The 15,625-nt window shown below is 46.9% G+C and overlaps 1 protein-coding gene across 4 annotated transcripts in view; it reads left to right on the forward strand.

Annotated features, from left to right (window-relative positions):
- Positions 1-11,435: 11,435 nt before the first annotated feature.
- Positions 11,436-15,625, forward strand: part of IFNAR2 (interferon alpha and beta receptor subunit 2) — a 31,566-nt gene continuing 27,376 nt past the window's right edge. For 3 of the 4 annotated variants that reach the window (XM_038581369.1, XM_038581372.1, XM_038581373.1), the window contains exon 1: positions 11,842-11,963. The gene's annotated coding sequence lies outside the window, so the exon portion shown is untranslated. Of the gene's footprint in view, positions 11,494-11,841; positions 11,964-15,625 lie in introns of those variants that run through there. The other variant, XM_038581370.1, reaches the window with a different exon arrangement.

Here is a 15,625-nt window from a genome sequence, read left to right on the forward strand (position 1 = left end):
ACGTTGGACTGGGCTGATTTCCTGCTCTAGACTCGGCCAGCTGCTACAGAGTCGGAGGCAGGCGTGATCTGGGGTTGACTCAGATACCGTGAGCGGTGTTATGGGTATGTGCTTTTTCCAGGATGAAGAACTAGTGGCAAAGTTCTCAACAAGACAGAGTACAGGGGCACCTGGGTGGCTCAGTGGTTGAGCGTCTGCCTTTGGCTCAGGTTGTGATCCTGGGGTCCCAGGATCGAATCCTGCATCAGGTTCCCCCCTCAGGGAGACTGCTTCTCCCTGTGTCTCTTATGAATAAATAAAGAAAATCTTTAAAAAAAAGAAAAAGAAACAGAGTACAATCTTTCCTCAATTTATACAAGAGTTACATTTCTAGAAGATTCAATTATATTAAAACTGTACCATCTAAGTCTGCTTGGGCTGCTATAACAAAATACCCTAGACTGGGTGGCTTCAACAACAGGCATTTATTTCTCATGGTTGTGGAGGCCAGAAACCCAAGATCAAAGTGCCAGCCGTTGGTTCATGGTGAGAGTCTCTTTCTCTTCTTCTAAGGGCACTAATCCCATAGTTCCTGACAGCATTCACTCTGGGGGACACTGACTGAATCCTCCCCGGTGAGATCAGGAACCGCAGGGGGGCTCCCATACCCAAAGACATAGCCTAGTCAAGTTGCCAGAGGAAATCATCCATCACACATAACACCTCAGAAATGGTACCACTAGCTGTTGCACCCCAGCACTCACCAGGACCTAGGAGGAGGTCCAGGCAGCTTGATAGGTTCTTGCCAGCATCATATGAGCTCCCTGCCCTCTTGGGCAACTCCCCTAAAAAATCAGGGTTTCCTAGGAATCCATCACTCCCCAGGTGCCTAGTCCTCCCAGGGGATGACTGTGTGACATTGGGAGAGTCAAGGCACGTGAGAAAACAGTGAGGTTTAGGGATTCTTAAAAATGAATCCACATTTCCATAGTAGCTCACTAGATGAGATTGGTAACACGTATGCAAAGTTAACTCATTGCCATAATATTATCTCAACAGACTTTGGGAACCACTTGGTCCATCAGCATGCTCTGGATAAGAAAGCTGTCTCAAATCCCCTCACTTCGGTTTGTATTTCCCTTCAAGCCCTGGTGATACCCATTTCTCAAGCATGCTTGGGGGACAGTCTGGGCTCCATAGGACTGTAGCACCCCTGGGACCCTGGAGCCTTACTCGTAAAGAGCCTGGTCGTGTGAAGGAAGGACAGAGCCAGCCATAGAGAATGATGCTAGCCTACAAATAGAGTGAAAGAGGAAGGAAATGATTAATTCTGAGAATCATAGGTGGGGAAAGGAGGTCATGTGCTTATGGCGTAGTCTCTGCTCTGATGTTGGGTGTGAGGGAGGCAGGACCTCTTTGTCACACAGGGCCAGAAAATGACAAAGGGCCCAGGCTGTGATGCCCTGAACTATTTAGCAGAGACATTTTTGCAGGTGAGCTGGAAGAAGCAGCCCATCCACACACCGTTTCTTTCCAACTGCCTGGGCCACGAAAGGCAGCTGCAGAGAGAGAAACTAAGTGTGGTCAAACTACAGTTTAGGGTTTCAGTCAGATATTCAGAGGGTGAAGGGGTTGGGTGGGGAATTACCCTTACTGTCCTCACACAGGCAAATTTGAGCAAGAGCTCATGGCTTATAATGGGCACAACCATCAACAACCTTAGCCAGGGCCTGCCAAGAGGCAGCTAGCTAGAGCTGAACAATTGGCCTCAGAAGTAAACTTGACTAATGATACTTTCATGCCCTTCTTTCCTCCTGTTACAAAGGACAAAAGGTCCCTGCTTCTACTGAAAACCAGCCCCCTCAGTGTTCTGAATTCCCTTCCCATCTCAACAACTTCATTCTCGCCTTTATCTCCTCTTTCCCTATTATCAATTTATCTCTCTATAGTATCATCCTCATTAGACTATGAACATACCTGGTAGTCTCCCATCTTAAAAATGCCCACCCCTGGGTCACCTGGGTGACTCAGTTGGTTAAGCATCCCACTCCTGATTTTGGCTCAGATCATGATCTCAGGGCCTTGGGATGGAGTCCTACATCAGGCTCTGCACTCAGTAGAGAGTCTGTTTGATTTTCTCTCCCTCTGCCCCTCCCCACCCCTACTCATGCTCACACACTCTCTAAAATAAATAAGTAAATCTTTTTCTCTTAAAATATCCACCCCCTTACCAGAGGGGAGGTGGGTGGAGGGATGGATGAAATAGGTGGTGGGGATTAAGGAGGGAACTTATTGTTATGACTAGATTTTGTATTAAAGTGTTAAATCACTAAATTGTACACCTGAAACTAATATTACTCTGTACGTTAAGTAACTGGAATTTAAATAGAAATTTTTAAAAAATATCCACCCCTTAAAACAATGGCGAGACACAACTACACATATATGAGAATGACAAAAATTCAAAACACCAACACCACCAAATGCTGACGAGGATGTGGAACACTCATTCCCATGGTGGGGATGCAAAATGGTATACACCCACTTTGGAAGACAGTTTGGCAGTTTCTTACCAAACTAAACATACTCTTAAAGTATGATCCAGGGATGCCTGGGTGGCCTAGCATCTGCCTTTTGGTTGGGGCATGATCCTGGGGTCCTGGGATCAAGTCCCACATCAGGCTCCCCCCAGGGAGCCTGCTTCTCCCTCTGTCTCTCTTTGCCTCTTTCTCTGTGTGTCTGTCATGAATAAATAAATGAAATATTTAAAAAAAATATATATGATCCAGATATTGCACTCCTTGATATATACCCACTTGAGTTGAAAACATGTCCATACAAAAACCTACACACGAATGCTGATAGGGGCTTTATTGATAATTCCCAAAACTTGGAAGCAATTTAGAAGTCCTCCAACAAGTGAATGGATGAACAAACTGGAATGTACAGACAACGGAATATTACTCAGCCCTAAAAAGAAAGGAGCTCTAGGAGCTCTAGGGGCACCTGGGTGGCTCAGTGGTGGAGCGTCTGTCTTCAGCTCAGGTGATTCTGGGGTCCTGGGATTGAGTCCCGCATGGGGCTCTCTGCAGGGAGCCTGCTTCTCCCTCTGCCTCTGTCTCTCTGTCTCTCATGAATAAATAAATAAAATCTTGAAAGAAAGAAAGAAACAAACAAACAAACAAAGATCTCAAGCCATAAAAAGGCATGGAGAAAACTTAACATTGCCAAGAGAAAGAAGCCAATCTGAAAGGGTTATGTAAAAAAAAAAAAAATGAAAGGGTTATGTGCTGCACGATCCCAGCTATATGTCATGCTGGATAAAGCAAAACTATGGAGACAGTAAAAAGATGAATGGTTGCCAGGGGATTGGGAGGGAATAAAAGAGGGATGAATAATAACTGGAGCACAGGGCATCATACTCTATGCGATGCTGTAATGATGAATACATGTCATTATTCACTTGTCAAAACTCATAGAATGTACAACACCAAGAGTGAACCCTAAAAGATGGACTTTAGTTGATAATCATGATTCCATATTGCTCGATTGCAACAACTGTAGCACACTAGTACAAGATGTTAACACAGGACACTTGAGGAAGGGGTAATAGAGGAATGCTCTACTTTCCACTGGATTGTTCTGTGACTTGAAAGCTACACTAAAAAAAAATAATAAAATAAACATATTCACTTTAAAATATAAAATACAACTATTCGCTTTTTATCCCATGGGTCACCCTGGATCCCATCTCATTTCTCTACTCACTTTGACACCAAAACTTTTTCTTTTTTTTGTAATTTTTTTATTGGAGTTCAATTTGCCAACATATAGCATAACGCCCAGTGCTCATCCCGCCAAGTGCCCCCCTCAGTGCCCATCACCCAGTCACCCCAACCCCCCACCCACCTCCCCTTCCACTACCCCTCGTTTATTTCCCAGTTAGGTGTCTCTCATGTTTTGTCACCCTCACTGATATTTTCGCTCATTTTCCCTCCTTTCCCTTTATTCCCTTTCACTAATTTTTATATTCCCCAAATGAACGAGAACATATAATGTTTGTCCTTTTCCGATTGACTTATTTCACTCAGCATAATACCTTCCACGTCGAAGCAAATGGTGGGTATTTGTAATTTCTAATGGCTGAGGAATATTCCATTGTATACATAGACCACAGCTTCTTTATCCGTTCATCTTTCGATGGACACCGGGGCTCCTTCCACAGTTAGGCTATTGTGGACATTGCTGCACCACAACTTTTTCAAAGCTCTTTCCTCTCTCACCTGTCTGTGTTGGTTCACAACTCTGTTTCTTACTCTGTATTCCTCTCTTAGTTTTCTGTTGCTACTAGAAGAGATGATCACAGTCTTACTGGCTGGAGACAACACAAATGCATTATCTTACAATTTTGGAGGTCAGAATTCCTAAAGTCAAGGACAGGGCTGTAGTCCTTCTGGAGACTGTAAAGGGAAATCCATTTCCTTGGAAAAATCCATTTTTCTAGCTTCTGACGGCCACTTGCATGCACTGGCTCATGGCCGCCATCCTGTGTCTTCCAGGTCACCACTGAAGCATCTTCCAGTGTCTGGTCCCTCCTTCTGTACTTAAATCTTCTTTCCCTGACTCTGACCCTCCTGCCTCTGTCTTATAGGGATCTTGTGATTACTCTGGGCTCATGCAAATAATCCAGGATAATCTGCGCATCTCAAGATCCTTAATCACATTGTCAAAATCCTTTCTACCACCTAAGGTAAACATAGTCACAGATTCTAGAGATCAGGAGATGGATGTCTTGGGGTGGGGGAACATTACTCAGCCTGCCACACTCTCTAACTGGACTCCACTGAGACAGCTCTTGTCTAGAGGTTACTGGCGGCCTCTGAGTTGTAAAGACCAATGGTCACTCCATCTTGCTCAATCCATCAGCCACATTCAACAGAGTTGATTGAGAAATTCTCTTCTTTCTACTTCCATGACATCCAATCTCTTGGTTTTCTTCCATGCAACTAACCATGCATGGCAGTTCCTTTGCCTCACTTCTCTCCTAGATGTCTTAACACTGGCGAGACTCAGAGCCAGTCCTCAACCCTCTTAGCCCTCTTCTCCACCTGTTCTCTAGGTGACCCAACACATCTGATGACTTAACATCCCAGCTCTATGATGATGATGTCCAGTTTATAATTCCAGCTCACACCTTCCCACTGAAGTCAAAAATTGTAAATCTCACTACCTTCTTTGTATGTTTTCCATTAATTTTTGCTTTGAAACAATCACCAACTTACAGGAGAGTCGAACTTTGATACAAAGAACTTTTTTTCTGAGCCATTTCCTGGTGCCCCTTCACCCATAAATACTTTCATGTTTACTACCTACAAGCAAGAACACTCTTCCACATAACTACAATACAGGAAATTCACTCTGATTAATTAATAGTCTCTAATCCCCTGACATTTTTCACGGTCACCAGTCATGTCCCCTCGGTAAAAGGATCCAGTTCAGAGGCACAAGCTATATTTAGTTGTCAAGTCTCTTTAATCTCCTTCAGACTTTGAGCTTCATAACTTTAAGAGACTACTGGCCAGCTGTTTTCCAGAATATCACTATTTTTGGTTATGTGCCTTTGGTAGGAGTATCACTGATGAGGTCCTGCTGTTTTCTTGCCATTGCTCCCAGTTGAGTGGTGTGCAATTTTCTTCATTCCTAAATTGATGGTGTTCAATTATATCATTTGATTAAGATGACCACTGCCAACATTTGCCACTGTAAAGTTACTCTCTTCACCTTTGTAATTAATAAGTATTTTTGCGTAGAGGTGCTTTGAAACTTGGTAAACATCCTGCTCTTTCTTCATCAAACTTTTAATTTATTCAATAAAAAGCAAGGAAACTACCAGTGTGGACAGTGTGGACTCATGATTTCCCTTTTTATTCAGTGGGTCATAATCTGTTACTAGCAGTATTTATTTTGATAATCTAATTGTCCCTATCTATTTTGACACATCCCTATTATTCTTTGGTAACTGCCTTGCTTTCCTGAATAAATTGTTCTAGACCTACCTTGTGCTTGCCTGCCCTTACTCTGGAATCAGACATTTCTCCAAGGAGCTCAATTTCTTTTACTGGGTAATTATATTTAGAATCAAAGACCTGGGAACTAAGTATGCCTATCACTATTGGAATGTCACCAGGCCCCTCAGAGGGCAGAGCTAGGGGGGGAAATACACATGTGCATTCACTTATATCTCATAGAGCAGAGCTAGGGAAAAAATATATATTTTATAGTTGTATATATTTATATTGTATATAAAAATATATATTCACACATATTTATATCATATAAAAATATATACATTCACATGTGTGCATTTATATCTACATTGTATATATTTTATATATTATAATATACAATGTAATTCTATACAACATCTAATTATATTATATATTATATTATTATATCTCTTTATATTCTATATCTTTCTATGGATCTATCTATCCATCTAGATAAAACCCTGAGTTCACATGAACACCTCCAATTCCAATCCAATTCCACTAAGTAGGCCCTAGTTTCTTCTCTCTCAATATTTGTAACTTCTTTCTCCAATAGTGAGAACCCTAGCTCCCATTAGCCTCAATAGATTTAGAGTATGATTGATCTCCCCCAATCTCCAATCTCCCCTGCCACCTCCTTCCCAACATGGATGCCCTTCTTAACCCATCTGGGCCCCAAGACCTCAACTCCAGGCTGTCCCCATGAGAATTCCTTCTTTACCCCTTTGATGTCTTGCACCGCCCCCCTACTCCAGTGTGGATACAACCCTCATTCTCTGGCATGCTCTGATGCTCCATATAAGATTGCCTCCATGGCTGTCTCCTTCACTTTGTTTAGAATCTGACACCCTTGATAGATCTCCTTGGCTTCCCCATCCCTCACTGTCTTGCCCTGCCCCACCTAATGGCTTTAAGACTCTGTCTGCCTGAGCATTAGTAGGCCTCTCAAACTTAATACTATAAAGCAGGATGTTGGGTTTCCATCCTCTACCCCTAGACCCTTTTTCTCTTGGTCTTTTCCCTGTCAATTCACGATCACATCCGCCAGCCCATTGCTCCAGCCCTCAATATGGTCATCCATGACTCCGAGCTAGACTGGCTCTTTCCTTTCCTTCTTTGGCTGATTCTTGCCCCAGTGGCTTTTGGACCTTAGCTCTTTTTCCAGTCTGGACCTCTAGGAACTCTTGGCCTCAGATTTCCCCTTATTCAGGTCTCAGCCTACAGGTTCTCAGGCTGAGGGAGGCCCTCCCAGACCAGCTGATCCTAGGTAGCTCTCCCAGGCACCCTCCAGCTTACCCCCTGTTGCTTTGTCCTCATGTCACTCTGAAATTATCTTGTTTGCTTATTATTCATATCTGCACCACTCGCCCCACACTAGTATATACACCCCACCAAAAAACAGGAACTTGGCCTGCGTCATGCTGTGCTATCTCCAGAACACACAATACTTGGCATAAATATTTCTGAGTGAATAAACAAATGTACATTTTAAAAAATGTAGATTTTATTTACAGAAAAATAGAGCATATAGTACAGAGATTTCCCACACATATAACCCTTCTCCATATAGTTTCCCTTACTGTTAACATCTTGCATTAATGTGATACATCTGTTACAACTGATGAGCCAATTTGATACATCATTATTAACTAAAGTCTATGGTTTACATTAGGTTTCACTCTTTGTGTTTTTCAGTTCTATGGGTTTTGAAAAATGTATAATGTCATGTATCCACCATTACAATATCACACAGGATAGTTTGACCACCCTAAAAATCCTCTATGATCCACTTATTCATCCCTTCCCTCTTCATACCAGAACACTGGAAACCACTGATCTTTTTACTGTATCTATAGTTTTGCCTCTTCCGGAATGTCAGATCATTGGAATCATATAGTACGTAGCTTTTTCAGACTGATTTTTTTAATTTAGATTCCTCCACGACTTTTAGTGTCTTGATAGCTCATTTCTTTTTATTACTGAGTAGTATTTCATTACATGGATGTACCAGTTTGTTAACACATCCACTTGTTGAAGGAAATCTTGGTTGCTTCCAGCTTTTGGCTATTGTGAATAAAGCTGCCATGGATTTCTGTGTGAATACAAGATTCCATCTCATTGAAAGTAAGTGCATGGCTGCTGGATTGATCATTGCAGCTTTATGGTAAGTCTTGAAATAAGCTAGTTTCGGTCTTCTGACTTTTCTTTTTCAGCAATGTGCTGGCTATCTGGGTCTTTTGCCTTTGCACATAAACTTGAGAATCACTTCATTAATAGCCACAAAATAACCTGCTGAGATTTTGATTGGGATTGCAACTGAATATAAATCCAACTGGAAAGAACTAACATTTTAACACTATTGATTCTTCCTATCCATGAACATGGAAATCTACTTTAGATTTTTTTAAATTTCTTACATCAAAATTTTGTAGTTTTTCTTATGCAGATCTTCTACTTATTTTGTTAGATTTATATCTAGGTTTTTAATTTGGGGGTGCTAATGTTAATGGTACTGTGCTTGTAATTTCAAATTCCAATTGTTCATTGTTGTAAATAGGAAAGCAATTGACTTTTGCATATTATGTTAGTATCCTACAACCTCCTATAATCACTTATTACTCTCAGGAGGGTTTTTGTTTCAGGGTTTTGTTTTATTTTGTTTTGTTTGTTTGTTTGGTCAGTTCTTTGCAATCTTCTACATAACCATGCCACCTGTAGACAAAGACAGTTTTAGGGGCACCTGGGTGGCTCAGTGGTTGAGCGTCTGCCTTTAGCTCAGATGGTGATCCTGGGGTCCCGGGATCAAGTCCCATATTGGGGTCTCCACAGGGAACCTGCTTCTCCCTCTGCCTCTGCCTCTCTGTGTCTCTCATGAATAAATAAATAAAATCCTTTTTTAAAAAGACAGTTTTATTTCTCCCTTCCCAACCTGTACACCTTCTACTACCTTATTCATAGGACTTCTAGTGCAATGTTGAATAGGAGGGAGGAGAGAAGACATCCTTGCCTTGCTCCTGATCATGGGAGAATGCATCCAGTTTTTATAATATCAGCTGTAGGGTTTTCAGTAGATACTCTTTATCAAGTTAGGGAGTGTCCCCTTTACTCCGAGTTTGTTAAGAGTTTTTGTCAGGAATGAATTTTGGATTTTGTTAAATGCTTTCTCTGCACCTATTGATATATTCACATGATTGTTCTTCTTTAGCCTGTTGATATGATTGAATATATTAATTGATTTTTGAAGTTTGGACAAGCGTTGCATAACTAGAGTAAATCTCACTTGGTCATAGTCTATTATTCTTTTTATACGTGGTTGGATTTGTTTTGCTAATATTCTGTTGAGAACTTGTACTTCTATCTTCGTGAGAGTTATCGGTCTGCAGCTTTCTGGTCGTGCATTGTCTTTATCTAGCTTTAGTATTAGGGTAATGCTGGCTTCACAGAATCTGTTAGGAAATATTCCTTCTACTTCACTCCTCTAGAAGAGATCATAGAAAATTGTTATCATTTCTTCCTTAAATATTTGGTCCTGCAAGACTTCTCTCACTTCAGATACCTGTCATAAGTATTGGGTCCCTAGTTTACCCACACTTCTCTCTGACTTGACTACAAAGTCAGGGGTTTCCATGACCTCAGGTTTGATAATTTGCTAAAATGACTCCCAGGACTCCCTAAAGTCCTTTTACTAGTACCAGTTTATTACAAAGGCTACAACTTAGGAACAACCAAAGAGGAGAGATGCATAGGACAAGGTACAGGTAGGTGGGGCATAGAACTTCCATGCCCTCTGCAAGTGGTTCACCCTGCCAGTTCCTTGATGCTACCAACCCAGAAGCTTTCCAAAACCTGCCATCAATGGGCTTCCGTGGAGATTTCATCATGTAGGAATGATTGATTATTAACTCAATCTCCAGCTCCTCTCCCTGCTCCAGAGGTTGGGGGATGAGTTGAAAGTTCCAGACTTCAGTTATTATAAGGTTTAGTCTTTGTGGTGACCCACCTTGAAACTATCTGGGGTGTCCCAAGTATCACCTCGCTGAAACAAACATGTTCCTTTCACCCTTACCACACAGGAAACTACAAGGGACTTAGGAGCTTGGTATCAGGAACTGGGGACAAAGACCAAATATCTCTCTATAATACAGAACCCTTACTATATCAATCATACTACTTCTAAATTCCTAGTCTTATCATTCCCAATTCTCTACCACATCTTTGCCTATTCTCAAGCTTACTTTGCCTTTTCAGATCTTGTTTTTTTTTTCCCTGCCTTTTAGTATGCCTTGTCTTTTTCTGTTGAAAGCCAGACATGATGTATCTGATAACAAGCGCTGAGCTAAATAATCCTTTAGCATGAGATGCTATGTTTACCTGGCCAAGAGGATGTGTCTAACATTTGCTGTACCTGCACATGTCAGAGGTTTCAATTTTGTCTAGTGTCCTCATTTTATTTCCCTTGTGGTTTTGGGGTTTCCCTAAAAGCTCCTTCTTAAATAGACTTGTAATCTACTGTTTTTATCATAGAGTCCTGGGGATGTGGCGGTAAAGAACTGTGAAGGGGAAACATTCTATAATCTTATTAAATCTCAGGGCTTGGTCTTCTTTTTGATGGGCCTGAGACTGGGCTGTGACCTTCAGAGGGGTTCCTTGATCCCACCTCCCCCTCATTTTTTCTCCCCTTATGATAGACAAGAAGGCTCAAGGGGGCTAAGCTGTCTAATTGCCCTTGAGCTGAGTCGGATTAGGTTCAGGAGAATGTCTCTCTTCCCCACGCCTGAGTGGCTCACTGGTTGAGCATCTGCCTTTGGCTCAGGTGGTGATCCTGGGGTCCTGGGATCGAGTCCTGCATCAGGGATCCTGCTTCTCCCTTTGCCTATGTCTCTGCCTCTCTCTCTCTATGTCTCTTATGAATAAATTTTTAAAAAATATTTTTTAAAAAAACAAGATAATGAGGGACTCTCTATCTTCCCTCTCTACCTACCTTGAACACCTTGATGGGTGGGGGACTGGGGTAACAAGAACAGGGACAGAAAGACCCACAGACACAGAGGAGGGAAGCGAATTTACAGTATTTGTAAAGGCCTGCTGGAACAAGCCTTTTTTTTTTTTTAAGATTTTATTTATTTATTCATGAGAGACACAGAGAGAGAGAGGCAGAGACACAGGCAGAGGGAGAAGCAGGCTCCATGCAGAGAGCCCGACGTGGGACTCGATCCTGTGTGTTCAGGATCACACTCTGGGCCAAAGGCAGGTGCCAAACTGCTGAGCCACCCAGGCGTCCCATATCAAGCCTTTACGGCTGGATGGTGGCTATTTTTATTCCTGTTTTATTGATTGGAGAATTCGGATCCGAGCGGTTTACATAACTGCTAAGTGGGGGGGCCGGGAGAGAACCCATTCGCTCATTCATTCATTCAGCGCATTTTTATCGAGTGCAAAAAGGGCTGCTCTGCGCTGAGGATCCCAGGTAAACAGAGCCCCAGCCCCGGGTCCCCGCCCCCGCTGAGCTCCGGGGTCGGGGTGTTCCGGAGGGGGGTGCGGGGCTGTGGTAGGAGCCCGGTCGGTAAACGTCAATAGAGGAACCCGTCGGGTGCTCCGCCCCCCGCCGGCGACCCGGGCGTCCGCGAGCTGCCCGAGGCCGCGCTCCGAGCGCGCAGGTCCGCAGACGGTCGCTGCCCCGGGGAAGGCAGCCCCGCCGAGCGACCTCGGCGTCCCCCCGCGGAGCCCCGGCCGCCCCCGGCCCCGCGCCCGCCACAGCCCCGGGGCCGCCCGCAGCGCGCATCCGGGCCGCCGGCGCCGGAGCCCAAGCCGCAGCCGGAGCCGGAGCCGGAGCCGGAGCCGCAGCGGGAGCCGCAGCCGGAGGGGCGGGGGCGCCGGCGGCAGCGGGGGCCCGGAGGCCCGCACCCCTGCGGGGAGCCGCGAGCCCACCCTGCCGAGGTAAAGGGGCGGGCGGGGGCGGGGGGGCCGCTGGCGCGCCAGACCCCGCGGCGATCGCCGCCTCCCTCCCGCGGCCGCTTCCCGGAATCGCTCGCTGGCTCCCGGCCTCTCCGCGCTCCGCCTCCGCCTCCGCCTCCGCCCGCGCTGCTGCCTGCCCGCGGCGCCCCCGCCCCCCCGCCCCTCCCCGCTGCACCCCCCGCCCCTCACCCCCGCGTCCCCCGCCTCGCCCCCGTGCCCCCCGCCCCTCCCCGCTGCACCCCCCGCCCCTCACCCCCATGCCCCCCGCCCCTCCCCGCTGCACTCCGACCCCCCGCCTCTCCTGCTGTATCCCCCGCCCCTCCCCGCTGCACCCCCTCCTCTCCTCCCTGCGCCCCCCGCCCCTCCCCGCTGCACCCCCCCCGCCTCTCCTGCTGTATCCCCCGCCTCTCCCCACTGTATCCCCCGCCCCTTCCCCGCTGCACCCCCGCCCCTCCCCGCTGCACCCTCCGCCCCTCCCCGTCCCTCCTCGCTGCACCCCCGCCCCTCCCCACTGCACCCCCCCCGCCTCTCCTGCTGTATCCCCCGCTTCTCCCCACTGTATCCCCCGCCCCTCCCCGCCCCTCCCCACTGCACCCCCACCTCTCCTGCTGTATCCCCCGCCCCTCCCCGCTGCACCCCCCTCGCCTCTCCCCGCTGTACCCCCCGCCCCTCCCCGCTGCACCCCCCTCGCCTCTCCCCGCTGTACCCCCCGCCTCTCCCCGCCGCGCCCCCCGCCCCTTCCCCGCTGCACCTCCGCCCCTCCCCGCTGCGCCCCCCGCCCCTCCCCGCTGCGCCCCCCGCCCCTCCCCGCCGCGCCCCCCGCCCCTTCCCCGCCGCGCCCCCCGCCTCTCCCCGCCGCGCCCCCCGCCCCTTCCCCGCTGCACCCCCGCCCCTCCCCGCTGCACCCCCTCCCACCCGACCCCACCCACCCCCAGCCGGGCCGGTCGGCGGGGCATCCGCCGCGCTCCTCCGCGCGCTCCGCTCCCCGCCGCCCCCGGGAGCCCTGGGTCTTTGCACCGTGCCCCGCGCCCCCCGCCCCCGCCCCCGCCCCGCTCCCACCGAGGATGCTCGGGACCCCCGGGGCACTGGGGGCGGCGAGACGTGAGCCCTGGAGCCGTGCGAGGGTCCTGTGCCTCGGAATCCACTGGGCCTTGCGAACCTGGGGTGCCCCGTCTCTGGGGCCTCGGTCCGGTCCGCGGCCGCCCCCGCGAGGACACCCGGCGGGAGCCGGTCACCGAGGGGCGACGGGGCCTTGGGGGCCCCGAGGTCCTCCCAGACCCCCCAGCCCCTGCTTGGAAGCTGGGTTCGGGAGGAGGGCGGGAGACGGGGATGTGGGGAACCGGGTGCGAGTGGATGCTGGAGTTTCAACCCCGGGGAATTCAGCTAGTGGTGAGCGCGACCTTATTGAGCAACTCTAGATATCTCGCCTCGTTTTTAAAATTCTTGTAATATTTGTTTGGTTTCCTTGCTTTTGTTTGAGAAGAGGTCTTTTATAAACAGGCCGGAGGGGTCACATCTGCGTCTGTTGAGCAGGGGGGTGCGGAGGGGGGCTCAGGGACTCTGCACGGGTCCACGCTCCCCGGGGGTCCTACTACCTGACCCCGGGGACTGAGACCTCAGGTCGTCCCCTGTCGCACACCTTGGCAAGGTTTCTGAGTCACCTCCCTCCTCCCGCTTGCCTTTCGGGTTTGGGGACAAAAGGATGGAAGCAGAGGCCACACCAAAATGTGCCCTGAACACTGAGGGGGGCACTGGAAGGGATGAACACTGGGTGTTATACTCTAAGTTGGGAAATTGAACTCCAATTAAAAAAAAAAAAATACATAAAAAGAAAAAGAAATGGCCAAAAAACCCAAAAAACAAACAAAAAAACCCCAAAAACCAAAATGTGCCCTGAAGAAAACATCTTTTCAACTTCCCTAGCAGTATGGGCTTCGTTGATAAGATTTGACCTGTTAGTTCCAGGAAACAGTTTGAACTTTTTAAGTTCTAACAGTTCACCAGCTGGCTTTCCATTTTAAAACATCAAAAATCTGCCGGGCTTTTTTATTCCTACCTGAGTTTCCTCTAAAGTTCCTCGTGTATTTATTTAAAAGTTAAAGAAAAAATCTCCCTGAAATTTGGTTCCTGTGATTTTTTGACAAATGGTAATTTGTCTAAAAAAAAAAAAAAAAATCAGAACCCCAGCCCCAGAGATAGTCTTGGAAGTGAAACTATTAAAATATACGTTTCATCTCTCCCACTTGCACACAGCGCTACTGAACTCATTTTTCTGTTCTATTTATAAATATTCAAACTGTTGAACAGTCAATGGCATATAATCTTCTTTGACTATCAGCCATCTTATCTTAGAAAAACTAAAATGCCACTGAGTGTAAGATGCACTTTTTCATGTAAAATTTTTAGGAAGTACTAAAACACACACATTCTGATTTCAAAGATGTTTGGATGTAAGAAAGAAACGTGCATTTTTTAAAAATTTTTTTGAAACGTGCATTTTATAAAGTGTAAAATGTCATCTGAGCAGAAGCAGAGCTTGACAGTACTTTGCCTGAGGATGCTGCATTCATTCTGAGAGTGAAGCTGCTTGGTGTGCGATTCTAGGAGAATAAAGGAAAAGGTGTTAGTTGGGAGAGCAGGTAGGCCGAAGTGTCCTGGGAAGTCCAGAAAAGAAGAAAAAAGTGAGAGACAGGGAGGGGTTGAGAGCCACTGAACATTTTCTCTGGAGCCAGCAGGAAAATGAGGATGCTTGGTTTCCCCGTAAGCCAGAGTCCACGGGAGAGATAGTCTTAAGCATTGTTTGTGTTCTTGTTTTAATTCTGAGGGCTTTATATGTATATATAGTTAAAATTTGGGGTGCCTGGGTGGCTTAGTAGGTTGAGCCCTCTTGGTTTGGGCTCAGGTCTGGACCTTACGGTTGTGGGATTGAGGCCCCCATGGGGCCCTGAGCTCAGCACAGAGTTGGCTTGGGATTCTCTCCCTCTCCCTCCCCCTCCTCTCAAATAAATAAATAAATAAAACCTTTAAATGTATTTACAATTTGAGTATGCCTGACCACCAGAAACTATACTGGCGAATCAACAACAATCTTAAAAAGACTCCCTAATAGACAGGAAAGAAGAAAACAGGGCCTTAGCATACTTGACTTTTTCCTTTTCTGGCAAAGGGGCAGTAGTCAGAGGCCGTGAGATGGGGAAAGTCAGCTGGGTGAGTGGGAGCTGGGAAAGCCAGTGCCAGGATCAGGAGAGCCATCCGCAGGCCCAGTGGTTGACCTTGCCTCACCTCTCCACTAGTCAGTGCACCTGCGTGCAGAGCGTGTACCAAATCTTCCAGGAGAAAGCAGGGCCCCAGTATCCTGACATCTGTCTCTACCTTGACTGAGCACCCCATCCCAGAGCCAGTCCTTCAGGCTCAAGAAACTGCTCAGTCTTTACAGAACAAACTGGAAAGTCAGGGTTAAGGAGGTTAAGATTTCACTCCACTATATCATAATAACAGATGACAAAGCCATCCAAGTACCAGCGAGGTGACTGGAAGTGATGCGGGGGGAGGAAGGAAGGGAGATAACGACATGGTTTGCAAAGGAGTCTTACTTAAAAAATAATATTACAGGGCACCTGAGTGGCTCAGTGGTTGAGCATCTA

Source organism: Canis lupus, chromosome 31, assembly GCF_011100685.1.
Source record: "Canis lupus familiaris isolate Mischka breed German Shepherd chromosome 31, alternate assembly UU_Cfam_GSD_1.0, whole genome shotgun sequence".
Lineage (NCBI taxonomy): Eukaryota > Metazoa > Chordata > Mammalia > Carnivora > Canidae > Canis > Canis lupus.